Source organism: Vipera berus, assembly GCF_964194415.1.
Source record: "Vipera berus genome assembly, chromosome: 1".
NCBI classification, from domain to species: domain Eukaryota; kingdom Metazoa; phylum Chordata; class Lepidosauria; order Squamata; family Viperidae; genus Vipera; species Vipera berus.
In genome coordinates, this window is record NC_138202.1 from 344,860,188 (window position 1) to 344,873,604 (window position 13,417).

The 13,417-nt window shown below is 41.4% G+C and overlaps 1 long non-coding RNA gene across 1 annotated transcript; it reads right to left on the reverse strand.

Moving 5' to 3' along the window:
- Positions 1-7,651: 7,651 nt before the first annotated feature.
- Positions 7,652-9,210, reverse strand: LOC308660611. Its single transcript, XR_014024759.1, has 3 exons — positions 9,147-9,210; positions 8,587-8,719; positions 7,652-7,752 (listed from the first exon to the last, which is right to left on the reverse strand). It is a non-coding gene; the product is annotated as an uncharacterized lncRNA (long non-coding RNA).
- Between the last annotated feature and the right edge of the window lie 4,207 nt (positions 9,211-13,417).

Consider the following 13,417-nt stretch of genomic DNA (forward strand, 5'->3'; position numbering starts at 1 on the left):
AGCCCGCAACTACAGTTACATGTTGTAAAGCGAGTCACCCTGTGACCAGACCTCATTTTGTGTTAATTATGAAGCAAACACTGTGGTTGTTAACGCAGCAGCTGTTATGCAATAGTCAAATAAGACACATATCAGCCCACAGAAGGCAAAGGACATGTAAGTTTCACAGGCTTCAATAACCATAGGGTAAGCGATGTTCAAGGATGAACATTATTGCCACTTCCAGCTGCATCTCAGCCTCAGATACTTTGGGATCTCGCATAGCAGCAAAATTAATGTTAACGCACCTCCAGTCCAGGCTATGCAGGTGGTATTGAATATGAATTCACCTGTTCCTCCTGTCAGTAAGCCAGAAACTCCAAAGCAACACAACCAATATCAGACTGGTTACGGCCAGACATTTTCCAATCAGCCTCATCCAAACTTTCAGCAAGAATAGCTGCTTCAGATGGGTTAACAAATACCACGGTTCCCCAGACTAGTCCCATCAACTGGCAGGAAAGTATTCTAGCTACCATGCTTCATTTTCCAATATTCAAATCAATGTTCCCATGCTGGCTGGGGAATTCTGGTAGTTGAAGTCCACACATCTTAAAGCTGCCGAAGTTGAGAAACTACCGCTTCTGACAGTGGGTCAGGCCCAGGCACAATTTGATGCTCCGTGGGACTAATTCCAGCTACCAGCAGGATGGCTATCAACCAAATTTCAGATGTGACTCTGGACAAAGTGTTCCTCAAAGAGTGACTTGAGGTCATAGATGGCCTCCAAAACCCAACAGAGTGATGCGTCAAATGAACACTCGGCAATCTGAGTGAACTGATCTAATTCACCGGGTTAATTTTAAATGACAAAAACTTTGGTCAGTGCTCTCCTGTAACCAGAAGAATTGCCTCTGCCCTCCTGTTTGGAAGCTCAGTGAGGCACTGTTTTCACTGACCATAAAAACAAGACTGCAGGTGTCAGCTCATATTACCTGGATAGAAAAGAAATGCCACTTGTGCTGCATGCATCTATTTTAAGTGTCACCTTGAGCGTGCATGTAAGATCCAGAGCCTTGCTCTGTGTTGTACGTTGCAGCCCTTGTCCTGTGGCAAAGATCCAGATGGCTTTGATCCTGCTGGCCCTTTGCAAAGTGCTAAAGACCTAGATGGGCATTTTGGTCAAGAGGGTGGGGGAGGAGAGAGATTAGGTGAGCTTTATTGGATGATTTGTCTATTTGGTGTTCATTATTGATTGTAAGATGGGAGGATTAATCTGGACCTTGGCAGATGTTATATTGATTCCAGTTGCCATTTCTTCTTCTTTTAATTAATTTGATTTGTTTTGCTGTTCTTCAGTTTTAATTCAGTGTCAGACACCCAGAGCGAGTTGCAAATAAAATAAAAAAAGGGGAAGAGATGACAGGAGGAAAACAGCTTCTCAAATGCTTCAGGTTTGCAGAAATATGTTCCTGCAAACCAGCAAGAGGCAACCTGATGCTCCAAATAAATCTCTTTCAAAAGGTGGACTTTTGTTCCCCCTTGGCAATTGGGATGCTGCTATTTATGTCGAGAGTCTTTCCGGGCAAGTGTCAGCAGTGTGGAAGTGACTTTGCCCTCCTCTTTTTAAGTGCTTCTCCTGGTATCATTCAGCTATGGTTGAATGCCATTGATCGCTCCAGTTCCTTGGGACTGGCAGGTGGATCCATTTGTGGCTTTAGGAGCCCATTTAAAACTCTGACTTGTGCTGCATTTTTTCAGAGGAGGGAGGGGTGGGGAGAGGAAGCCTGTACATTCAGCCAGCCCTGGGGCTATTTTAATCATGGCACCACTCCGGTGCTCATTGTAGGTTGAGGGTGGGGAAGAGTTCCTTCAAAATCCCCCAGGAGCAATGAACCCTTTTTTTTTGGTGTGTCCTCTTGTCTTTTGACACCAAAGTCTGAGGTTTTTCTGATGGGTCTGGGAGAAGCACAATCCATGCTTTCCAAGCTTCACAAGTGAAAGAAGGCTGCTCTGTCTAACCCAGGAGTGGTCAATTAATTTTCCCAAGGTGCCAGATGAGAAACTGGGACTCTTGTTGAGGGCCACTGCCCATCTGTTGCCGCCAACACCAACACAACTGCTGGCCAGACAGGGACATCAAAGGGTCAAATGTGCCTGTGGGCTGCAAAATGCCCAGGTCTGGTCTAACCCTAAGTTCATCCTTCTTCACATTGTTTAAACATCATCATCATCATCCTTTTGAGATATAGTCCTCAACTTACCAGTCACTAAGCAACCATTCAGAGTTATGACAGACCCACCGAAAGCTATTTATGATCTGATTTTGAAGTTTTTATAGCCACACACATACACACATACCTGCAGTCACATTATCGTATTTTGGGTGCTTGGCAACTGGCTCAACTCTATGGCCATTTGCAGCATCCCTGTAGTGACATAACGCTGAGTCTTGACTTTTTTGGCTGCTTTCCGGTGTTTACTTTCGGTTTTCCAGCAAAAATGTCCATTGGGTAAAATTGATTGGCTTAAGGATCACAGCATTTGCTTAACAACGGCAGCCAGAAATGCTGAAAAACTGGGTTCAGTCATGGGAAGGTATGAAGGCATAATGTATTATATAAACTTACAAGTGCAATTTGAAAATTATTTAGATGTATTCTAAATCATATAATGTTTATATCCATTATAAATCATGATCCAGAGCTTAATATGATGTAGTGTGTTTTAGCAAACTGTCTGAATATGTAAGGGCAGTCTGTAGGAGAGAGTGGTCGTTCTGGACAGTCACATAGAAACAAAGTGCTAGATGAAATTGTTCTCCAATCAGACCTGATAAGGTTGTTCTAATGTTTTCTTCCAAGAATGTGATATCACCATGCATATTCAATACACTCGTTTAAGACATCATTTTGTTCTTGTTATCAGCCAAAAAAAAGTTACCTTTATTCCACTCCGAAGCAGCCCACAAGTTACCAAGTCCCATATGGGGAGAATGGGACTAGGGTCACATAAGGCAATGGTAGGATTCAAATATGTGAACGACCAGTTCTCGGTGTGGATGCCGCTTCCAGAAGTCCATTCCGGGCCAGGGTAACAAAAAATTAGCTACAATTTCTGCCGAAGTGGTGTGAACCAGCTGAATCCCACCACTGACATAAGGTAATAAATTGTGGTTTGCTTCATCATGGTTTAAGACCAAAAACTATAACTAGCTAGTTTCTCAAGTTTTTCTAATTTACTCAGGGTTTCTAAACCTGAATTGTTGGGATTTATACAATATTTTATTAAAACCAAAGAAATCATATTATAATTTCATGTGTTGGGTGAACTATATCTGAGTATAGCATATTTGGTTTCTAGAAATCCATCCTTGGTCAGCTCAGAATGAAATTCTTTAATAGCTGTTTTTTCTTTCCCATTTCCTTGCTTTTCACCCGTAAAAGAGCACAACTTATATGTTTCTTCCATTGACATCATATCTAATAATTTATTCTCATTGAATGGACATAGCTTGCCTCTGACTTCCTTGGATTTACTTATTTCTCCATGAAGGAACAGCTTCCCATTTTCTGACTTCTAGCTTTGGTCAAGCACAAGTGGCAGTAATGGTTCAGTCAATTCTTTGCCCTTGAATTTAACTCTTTTTGTCTCACTGTGCCTGCCAGAAAAGAGCCAGACGAAGGCTGTGTGCGCTTCATCTACATTCCAATTGTTGCTGAACTACAACTCCCAGTACCCTAGCTAGAAAGGTCAATAGAGAGGGATGTTAGGAGATATAGTTCAATATTAGAAGGCTGACAAAATGCACCCAGATATCTCAATGGCTCTTTAACCAACTTTTACTGAAGGAAACATAGTTGGGTAGAATTATACAAAACCTAAATCACAAGCAGGCATACCAGAGAATGGTTTAGCAGTGTTGAATTATTTCATTTCAGGTTTCTTGTTGGTTCTTTACTGGACCTAATTCATTTGCATTAAGGGGGTCTGTGCTGTTTCTTCTCTTGTCTAGCTAAGGCACCCTGGAATTGGTTGTTGTCCAAAGGAAACAGGGGACCTCAGGAAGGGCCTGGAACGGGACAAGTTTGGTGCAGCTAGCTGGAGGCAGCCCCCTAGCCTCTGCCAACTCACTGCCACAATGTTGTTGCAGGACAACTCAAAATGGACAATTCAACGGGGAAGGGCTGTTCCTCACCTCCAGATCTTCCTCTCTGCACAGCTAAGACTGAAGAGTCCTTCATTGGAAGGCAATGAACTAGATTAATGAATTAACAGATTAATCTCATTTAGATTCCAAGAAGAACAGTAAGAGGTTTTTAAAACTTTAAAACTGACTGCCCCTTTTCTTCTGTTTATTGGAAGATTCCTTTTACCTTTGGGGCAAAGTGTTAAAGACCCAGCTTAATTTTAAACCACTAGCACCATGATGCCCCTAGAAAAGAATGTATATATTTATCTATTTGTGCAATTTCCATAGATACCAAATTCTGACTCTAGGCAGTTAACATAGACTTAAAACAAAAAAAACAAAAGGAACCAACAAACATAAAAACAGCAACAAAAATACAGCATAACTGAGGCTAAACCATGATCACTTCATACTTTATCACTTTTTTCCTCTTTTTTTGGTCATCAAGTTTTTGACACCTTGTTAGGAGACTGGTGGTACTCGGATATTGCCATATCCTAAAAGTGGTACAATGGGTGAAAAGGTTGAAAAACCCTGGATTAATCATTAGGGGACTTATGGTGTTCCAAATGCCGTTTAGCTGACTATGTTAGCCAGCATCGCTTGAGGAGCAGGGAAGAGAAAGGGCAATGGCCTGTAGACCAGGGGTCTTCAAACTTGGCCCTTTTATGACTTGTGGACTTCCTCAGGCACGCTGGCTGAGGAATTCTGGGAGTTGAAGCCCACAAGTCATAAACAGTCCAAGTTTGAAGATCCCTGCTGTAGACAGTTAATTTTGTTAATGAGATTTGGGGAAATCCTAAAAGGTCCTGTTTCCAAATTTGATTATAGTTCAACTGAATTTTTTTGTTTTGATTATGTGCCATCAAGTCGAGGTTGACTCTTAGCAACTACATATATAGACAGTTTTTCTTGTCAATTGCAATTACTATTGACACAATCATAGTATGGAATAGACGTCAAGGGGAAAGAAGGAAAAAAAAACTTTTCTCCTTCTCCCTCCTATATAATGATTATAATGCAGTTTCTCAGCCTTGGCAAAGTTAAGACATGTAGACTTCAACTCCCAGAATTCAACTTGAATTCAAGGTGAAGTCCACACGTCTTAAACTTGCCAAGGTTGAGAAATAATCTTTTATTTTATATAAGGAGAGGCTGCAAATCTTTCAGAAAAAGAAGGGGGTGGAGCAGGACTTGGGAGACCTGGGTCAGGCAGGCCTGAGCCTGCACTAGGCCTCTCATGGCCTCCCCCACCTCTGAGGCATCCCATAGTCCACTTAATGCTCTGCACATTGCTTAAAGACCACATCGGGAAGAGCAAAGGTGGGGGTCATTAAAGGAGGCAATCATGTAGATGCTTCACTTAACAACTATCATAATTTGTGACCATAATAGGCAGGCTCCATTACCATTGTGAATCGGGGACTACATGTAAGCACTGAGTGAAAGGAATCCTCAGGGATGAAATAAGATGGTGGCGTTCAGCTCTCAGAATGGTATCAAAATGGTGGTGAAGTATTCCCAGATGCAGGATGTAAGGAGCAACTCAGCTGGTTCCAGAAAGGCTACGGTTGAATGATGACTTAACAGTTCCATGGTTCATCACTTGCTTAGAAAAATTTGGACTGACTATAATTTCTATGAATATCAGGATCTCATTCTTTTTCAATTTCCCTAGTCTAAGAAACTACTTACTGCCATGCGCAAGACAAGTAAAAGAAGGGTGATAAAAGTCCCCAAAGTTTGCAGAAGGTTTTCCCCAGATTTAAAGAATGGGATGCCTGAAGCCTCCAGGTTTCAAAAGGATAGTCATGTTAATCTCTTGCTGCAAAAAACGAATTAGGCTGAACTAACAACCAATGGATTTTACACAATGGTATGATCTGCTGACTAATGGTGAGTGAGAGGGGACCAAAGACAGGCAAACAGAAAGAATACCTTGGCTGGCCCCAGGACTTTCTGCAGTGCAGTAATTTGTCACAAGCGTGTGCATACAACTGGCCCGTAACAGAATATATCAAGTGGGAATTTTGCTCAGTTACTTCAAATTATAGGATTTCTGGACTGCTTCTCAACTGTGAAGAGGAAAAATAAAAGTCTGGAAAAATTCCCTCACAACAAATTGTGTTTGGCCTGCAATTGGAAGGATGTGCTACTGTCCTGGAAAGCACCCACTGGCATTCCCTGCATAAAAATAACATCTTCCCTGTTGGGTTTGACATTGGATGGCAAGCAGAAAGTCAAAGCTGCCTTGCCATATGGAACCGTTTTTCTCTGCTTGTTATTTACTAGGTTTCCCTGGAGATGGATCTGGCAGATTTTTCAACTTGGCGAGGACTGAACAATTCTCCCAGCTCCTTCGCTGCTCCCAAAAATCTGTTCTAGTAAAGGCGGTTAAGAGTAAACGAACCACATAGTGTGGAAACTGGAACTCTTACGTTCCCATAAACACACTCCTGCCAGCCAGAGCAAACCACACACAGGCCGCAGAAAGATGGCGGCATGACAGTAGGAGACCTCAGTGCAGTTGTGGCAAGGAGGAGCCGCAATGGCAGGTGCTTGACAACCGACAACAAAAAGGGCCAGGGAAAGTCTGCATAAATTGTAACTTGGTGGTGAACAGCTGACTTTTTGCTTGAGGTCGCTGTTCAGAGAGGCAGTCTGATGTAGAAGTTAAGGCATCAGGCTAGAAGCTGGGAGACTGTGAGTTCTAGTTCCACCTTGGGCACAAAGCTACCTGGGTGAACTATGGTCAGCCACTTTCTCTCAATCCTAGGAAGGAGGCAAATGGCGAAGCACTTCTGAAAAGTCTTGCTGCTTGGGAGGGGGAAGGAGGCTGCTTGAACCCTATCCCCTCTACCAGCTTGCCATGTGTTTTACTTGCTCAGACAATAACAGGCAAGAATCAGCTGTCTTGGTTATTCAGTTGCTGAAAGAGGGCTAGCAGGCGAAATTATCTGGTGGTATCATTGGGGAGAATTTGCAGCTATTGATCTGTAGACTGTTCCAGCGGCTCATATTTCCCTATTGGGGGTTGTTGTGCATTTGTCTTTTCCCCCTTCTTTCTGATTCTCCCTCCCAGACTGGAGGGGGCTGTTTTGCCAGCTTCCCATTAACACTGCCAGCCAATTATATGCAACTGTCATTTGCCATACAAGTGACCCTTTTAATTAAGGGAAGACATCCAGATTGGCCCTGGGAATAATTCTCAGTGGAGTTTTACACCTCCCAGTCTACATTGTTGCGGCCTGGATGACAAGCCTGAGTGTAGGAAACTGCTTTGTTACTCTCCTAAAAGAGCAACAAAGCTTGGTGCTTTATAATCGGGTTTCCGAGTGTCGTCTCAGGACCCCTGAGGGGTCTCCCAAGACCCTCTTAGGGATCTGAGAAATCCAAATTATTTGCCAAACTATGTTTAAAAATTATACAATACTAAAATTCCATGGAATGATCATGAAAGGAAGTAGCAGCAGTGAATATGTCCATTTTAATTTTTGATACGGCAACGGTTGATAAACATAGCCCATACAGACAAAAGCTCTCTTGTGGTCCTCCATACTTTTTAAAAGAGGGAAGGGTTCCTGAGGGGAAAAAAGTTAAAGAAACACTGCTTTATGAGGTAAAAAAGAGTGATCTAAAACTTCATCACAATTGGGTATCAGAAATCAGCATGAGGGGCTTTTTAGACCATGGGGAACAGCCTGGGTCACAACAATGATCCTATGGCAGTTAAAGAATTGTCACAAATCGATCAGCTGATGCAGTGGAGATGGCAAAAGAACAAGAATACGACCCTGATCCTAGCAGAAAAAGGGTTAATCAGACTTTCAATGTATGTATCGTGGGTAGGAATAAAGGTTGCACAAGGCTGACCTACTTGCCTTTTTGGTCTTTAGAGAATCCAAAGGTTGTAGGCTTCAAATACACAGCTGAGTCACAACACTTCACGGTACAGGTAGTCCTCGACTTACAATCATTCGTTTAGTGACCAAAGTTAGTCACTGAAAAAAAGTGACTTGACCATTTTTTTCACACTTATGAACGTTTCAGCACCCTCACAGTCAAATAATCAAAATTCAGATACTTAGCAACTGGCTCACTTTTATGACGGTTGCAGAGTCCTGGGGTCATGTGATCCCGTTTTACGACCTTCTGACAAGCAAAGTCAACGAGGAAGCCAGATTCACTAAAGCACCATATTATTATTTCACTTAACTTAATTATAATTCACTTAACTATGGCAAGAAAAGTCGTAAAAATGGGCAAAACTCATTTAATAACTGTCTCGTTTAGCAACAGAAATCTTGGGCTCAATTGTGGTCATAAGTGGAAGACTACCTTTAGTACTGGGATATCAGATGAAACGATCTCAGATAATAAATCTAAGATGGTAGGAAGGATGCTATCTACTGTACCTAGATTTTGGAGCATCATTGATAATCGAAGAGACAATCCTGAAATCAGTGATGAAACATGATGATGGGTTATAAAGCAGCTTTCTACATTTCTGTTGGTAATTCCACATCTTTGGGGCTTGCTCTGGGTTTCCTGAAAAAAATAATGTTCGTAACAGAAAAAGAAGAGATGCTGCATTTTCCCCTAGTTACAGAAGGAACTTTCCTGCAGTGGTATGTGTCTGTAAGCGTGTGTGTTTCTCTACTGGGGAATATGTAAATAATTCCTCCAGTTGCATGGAAGAATCCAATAAAAGTTTTGCCATCTGATTATCCTGCTCCTCACTTGAAGAAAAGTGTAGAGTACAAACTATGCCTCATTATAAGGAGCTCCAAAGTCAGTAGATCTGCTGTACATATTGGACTATAACTACTATTGGGGGTTGGGGATGATAGCAATTGTAGGTCAAGACATCTAGTAGGTCCCATGTTCCACATACTCAAGTAGATCCTTGGGCAACTTTCTATTCATTTGTTCCATTGGAGTTATAGTTATAGCCAACTGGCGGTTGAGCCATTACCTTTTCATTCTGTTTCCAAACTCTGCACGCCTCTATTATGCTGATACTCAGCTCCAAAGCAATCACTTCTGCACATTGCAGTCTTAAGGAGACACCTTCCAAATCAGATTTGTTTTGATTGATTTGGTGTCAAAAGCATAGAGGTCTGTCTGCTGTTACTGTAACGCAGAAAGCAAGACAGTGAACAAGCAAAGAAGTAAAAAAAAATTGCACAGGACATAGGCAAAAGGAACAAGGAAAAGAGAACAAATAACTGTAATAAAGCCTGGATCTTTTAAAAAGGCAGATATTCAATGCAGTTAAAGTTCAGTCTGAGAGTTTCAATTGTATAGACTTAGAAAATGAAAAATGAAATAATGCCCATTGTAAGCTTGTATCTAAATTATTTGAAAGATGATGATGATGATGATGATGATGATGATGATGATGATGATAATAATAATAATAATAATAATAATAATAATAATAATAATAATAATAATAATAATAATAATAATAATAATAATAGGAGTTGGAAGGGACCTTGGAGGTCTTCTAGTCCAACCCCCTGCTCAGGAAGGAAACACTACCATTTTGGACCTGCTTTCTGATAACAATTACAATTGAGCTGCTTTCTGATAACAATTACAATTGAGTTAAGCTTATTTGTCCAAGCAAAAATCTGCAGGAAAAGCTGTGGTTGGCTTGAATGAATGGAGCCAGAAATAAAACTTGACCTGTATTCTAACGTCTATCATGCTAAACATTGTCTTAGCAAAGCCTATAACATTATTTGCAACTGTCAGCCAAAGACATCAGGAAGACACTAGGATGAGAATCATTACAAAGTCTGTTTTTCTTCACTATAGTTATGTTAGGTGGCAGTTTACTAAGCCTGCTGAAACTGGTCCAGCTGAAAGAAGTGATTCAGATAAATCACATTGAAATCAATATCCAGGCTAGCCAAGTTTGCAAATGGACCTTGTTCTTTCACCCTTAACTTCAGTTTTCTGGGCAGAAATAAATCATCATTATCAAGCTGTAATAAAATTAAGTCCCCTTAAAGTAAGTTAGACTCCTGGAAACAGTTACGGTGCCTAAAATATCTCTACTAATCAATTTTAGCAGATAAAAATATTTCCCAAACTGCTTCTTCTTCTTTTATTGGGCCAGTTGACAACATATGTAGGCCTCTGTAGGATTTTGAGTGCCTTTCTTTTGCCATATTTCTCTCAGTGTTGCACTTTTTTGTTGTAATTCTCTCTAGATTATCTCATCATCAGCATTTTAGCCATTGCCTACCCACTGCAGGATGAGGCCCTCTTCCGCATGATGATAATAATACGGTCCTGAGCTTTCGTTTGCCAATTGGGCCCGCAATACTTGCTGATGTAATTGAGCCATCTTGTTTTAGATCTCTTTCGTGGATGCTTTTTATCAAGTGGGATCTATTCTGACTGCCTTGGTCCACCTGCCATCAGATCCTCTTGCTACGTAACCAGCCCATTTCCATTTCCATTCTTTTACTCTCTTGATGATATTATATACTTTCTTTTGGTCTCTAATCCACATGCAGGTTTTTCCATCTGGTCTCGTAATACCAAGCACGTATCTTTCCCTGCTTCTTTGCGCCACCCGTACCTTTTGTATCGATTGTGAGGCTAGTGTCCATGTTTCACCGTCATACGTTAAGAGGAGGTAGCACACACTGATTGAAAACTTTTCTCTTCAGTTATAGGAAGAGGTTGTTCTTGAAAAATATGCTTAGCTTGCCGAATGCTTGCCAACCACGTTTAACACCCTGTTCAATTTCCTTTATTGTGTCACCTTCCATTGAGATCCATTGGCCAAGGTATATGTAGTGGTCTACTACATCTAGTTCTTCTCCAAATATAAAAAGATTATCTACAAAAATGTATATAGGTAGTCCTAGATTTACACCATTCGTTCAGTGACTGTTCAAAGTTACAACTGCACTGAACAAAAGCTACTTATGATGGCTCCTCACAACATCCCCACAATCACAGGATCACAACTGCAGACATGCCCTGTAGCCTTCCCACAAGCAAAGTCAAGGGAGAAGCTGGCAAGATCATGTGAGCTCCTCCTTTAACAACTAACACAGTCCTTGCTTAATGACAGCAACTGGCGCTGCTGGAATTTCCACTGCCAAACAACATGGTCCCATGATGTTGTACTTTATGATCATATTGCTTAATGATGAAAATTCCAGCCCCAATTGCTGTTGTAACCTGAGGACTATTGGATCAAAATGACTGGTCTCTGCCTCTTTGTTCAAATTACGGGAGGAGAGAGGATTGTTTCAGAAAACTAAGCACCATCTCTATCAGGAAGGAAAAAGGAGTAAGTCTGCTTCTACAATAACGCACACAGATCCACCAGTAATTCAGTCCCAGCTTTCATCTTCCTTTCTTTGCCTTTATCTACATGAGGTGATGGCTTTGCTGTTAAGGGTTAAATGCCCATCTAGTGCAGATTTTAGGCAAGAAGCTGGCTAGTGGCTAAACTTTCCCTAGGACAGGGGTAGGCAACCTCGGCTCTTTTATGACTCATGGACTTCAACTCCCAGAAGTCCATGAGTCATAAAAGAGCTGAGGTTGCCTACCCCTGCCCTAGGACAATCATGGGTGGGACAGTGACCCAGCTGAAATCTAAATCTTGTGTGTTTGCCAAAAAAAAAAGGAAGAAGAAAGGAAAGGGGAAAAAAGAGCAGCGAGATCATGTCAAACTGTTTACTTTTGTAAGCGGAAATTGAGAAATACCTCATATACCTCATGCTTTGTGCTGCTTGGCGAGTGTGAGACATTTGGGTACATTTGGCAAAAGCTCTTTCCTCCCAGTCTGGTAACGCACTAAACCATAATTATCTACAGTTCAGCCTTGATTATCAGACACCACTGAGCTTTGCAGTGAGCAGGCCTGCAAAGGGCTCCTTGTTTGGAGTCAGTATATTGGCAAATTCTGATACAGGCATCTGTACCAATTTATAAAGGATTCTCCTGTCTACTCTCCACCCTTGGTTTGGTCCCTATATTTTCCTTTTGGAGTTTTGATCCTATGTTTACCTAACATTGTGTTCAGCATTCAGCTGCTTCCTCAGAGTACAGGTATGACTTATGACTGTAATTGAGCCTGGCAATTATGGCTGTAAGTTGGGATGGTTGTAAAACAGGTCACCACATGATCAGACCCATTTTTATTACCTTTTTTGCAGTGGTCATAAAGCACACTCATTTATTTATTTATTTATTATTGGGACTTATATGCCGCCCTATCTCCCGAAGGACTCAGGGCGGCTAACAACAATACAAAAGTTAAAAAGAATTAAATTAACAGCCCCAATAGAATAAATTAAAATTGGAGTTAAAAATTAAAAAACATTTTAAAATCATTGTTAGCTACGGGCATTTTTTTTCTTGGAAACTGGAAGTAAACGCCATTTTCCCACAAAAATGTTGTAAATCACGATCATGGGAAACTGCAAATGGCCATAAATGCAGGCCAGTTGCTAAGCGCTCAAAATGTGATTATGTGACTGTGGGAGTGGTCCAGCCATCCAACGTTCAGACCATAAGTAGGCTTTGGGTGTGTGTGTGTCCATCATAACTTCGAATAGCCACAAAAATGACTGGTTGTAAGTCAAGGACTAGCTGGTGTTTCTAGCCTTGATGTTCTCCAGTTAGATTGACTACAACTCCTGTTGTAGAGTTGTTGAACTCTATCTTTTGGTATTTCTAAGGTATTAGAATGCATTATGCCAAAAAAACAAAAGAAAAGGAAAGGAAAAAAAACGTGTTTTAGACCAGGGGTACCTTGGCTCTTTTATGCTTTGTGGACTTCAACTCCCAGAATTCCTGAACCAGCCTGGCTGATTCAGGAATTCTGGGTATTGAAGTCCACAAGTCTTAAAAGATCCAAGGTTCCCTACCCATTTTAGACAAGCAAACTGGAGCATTTGCTGTTTCAATTTTACAAATGCAGGACAGTTTGCATAAGATTGCTTACAATAATATGCCTGACAATTTGGTTTAGCAAATTGCAATTTGGAGGAAAGCAGAAAGGTGCTTGAGGCTGAAACTATTACTAGTCCATCATGAAAGTTTCCTGGCCAGAGAAACAGGAAGGAAATTAGGAAAAAAAATGGGTTAAAGCAGACATGTCAAACACAAGACCCGGGGGCCGGATCCGGCCCGCAAAGTGGTTTCATGTGGCCCGCGAAGCCATCCTGGAAACAGTGAGGGAACGGCCCCCGCTGCCTTGGCCCTGGCCCA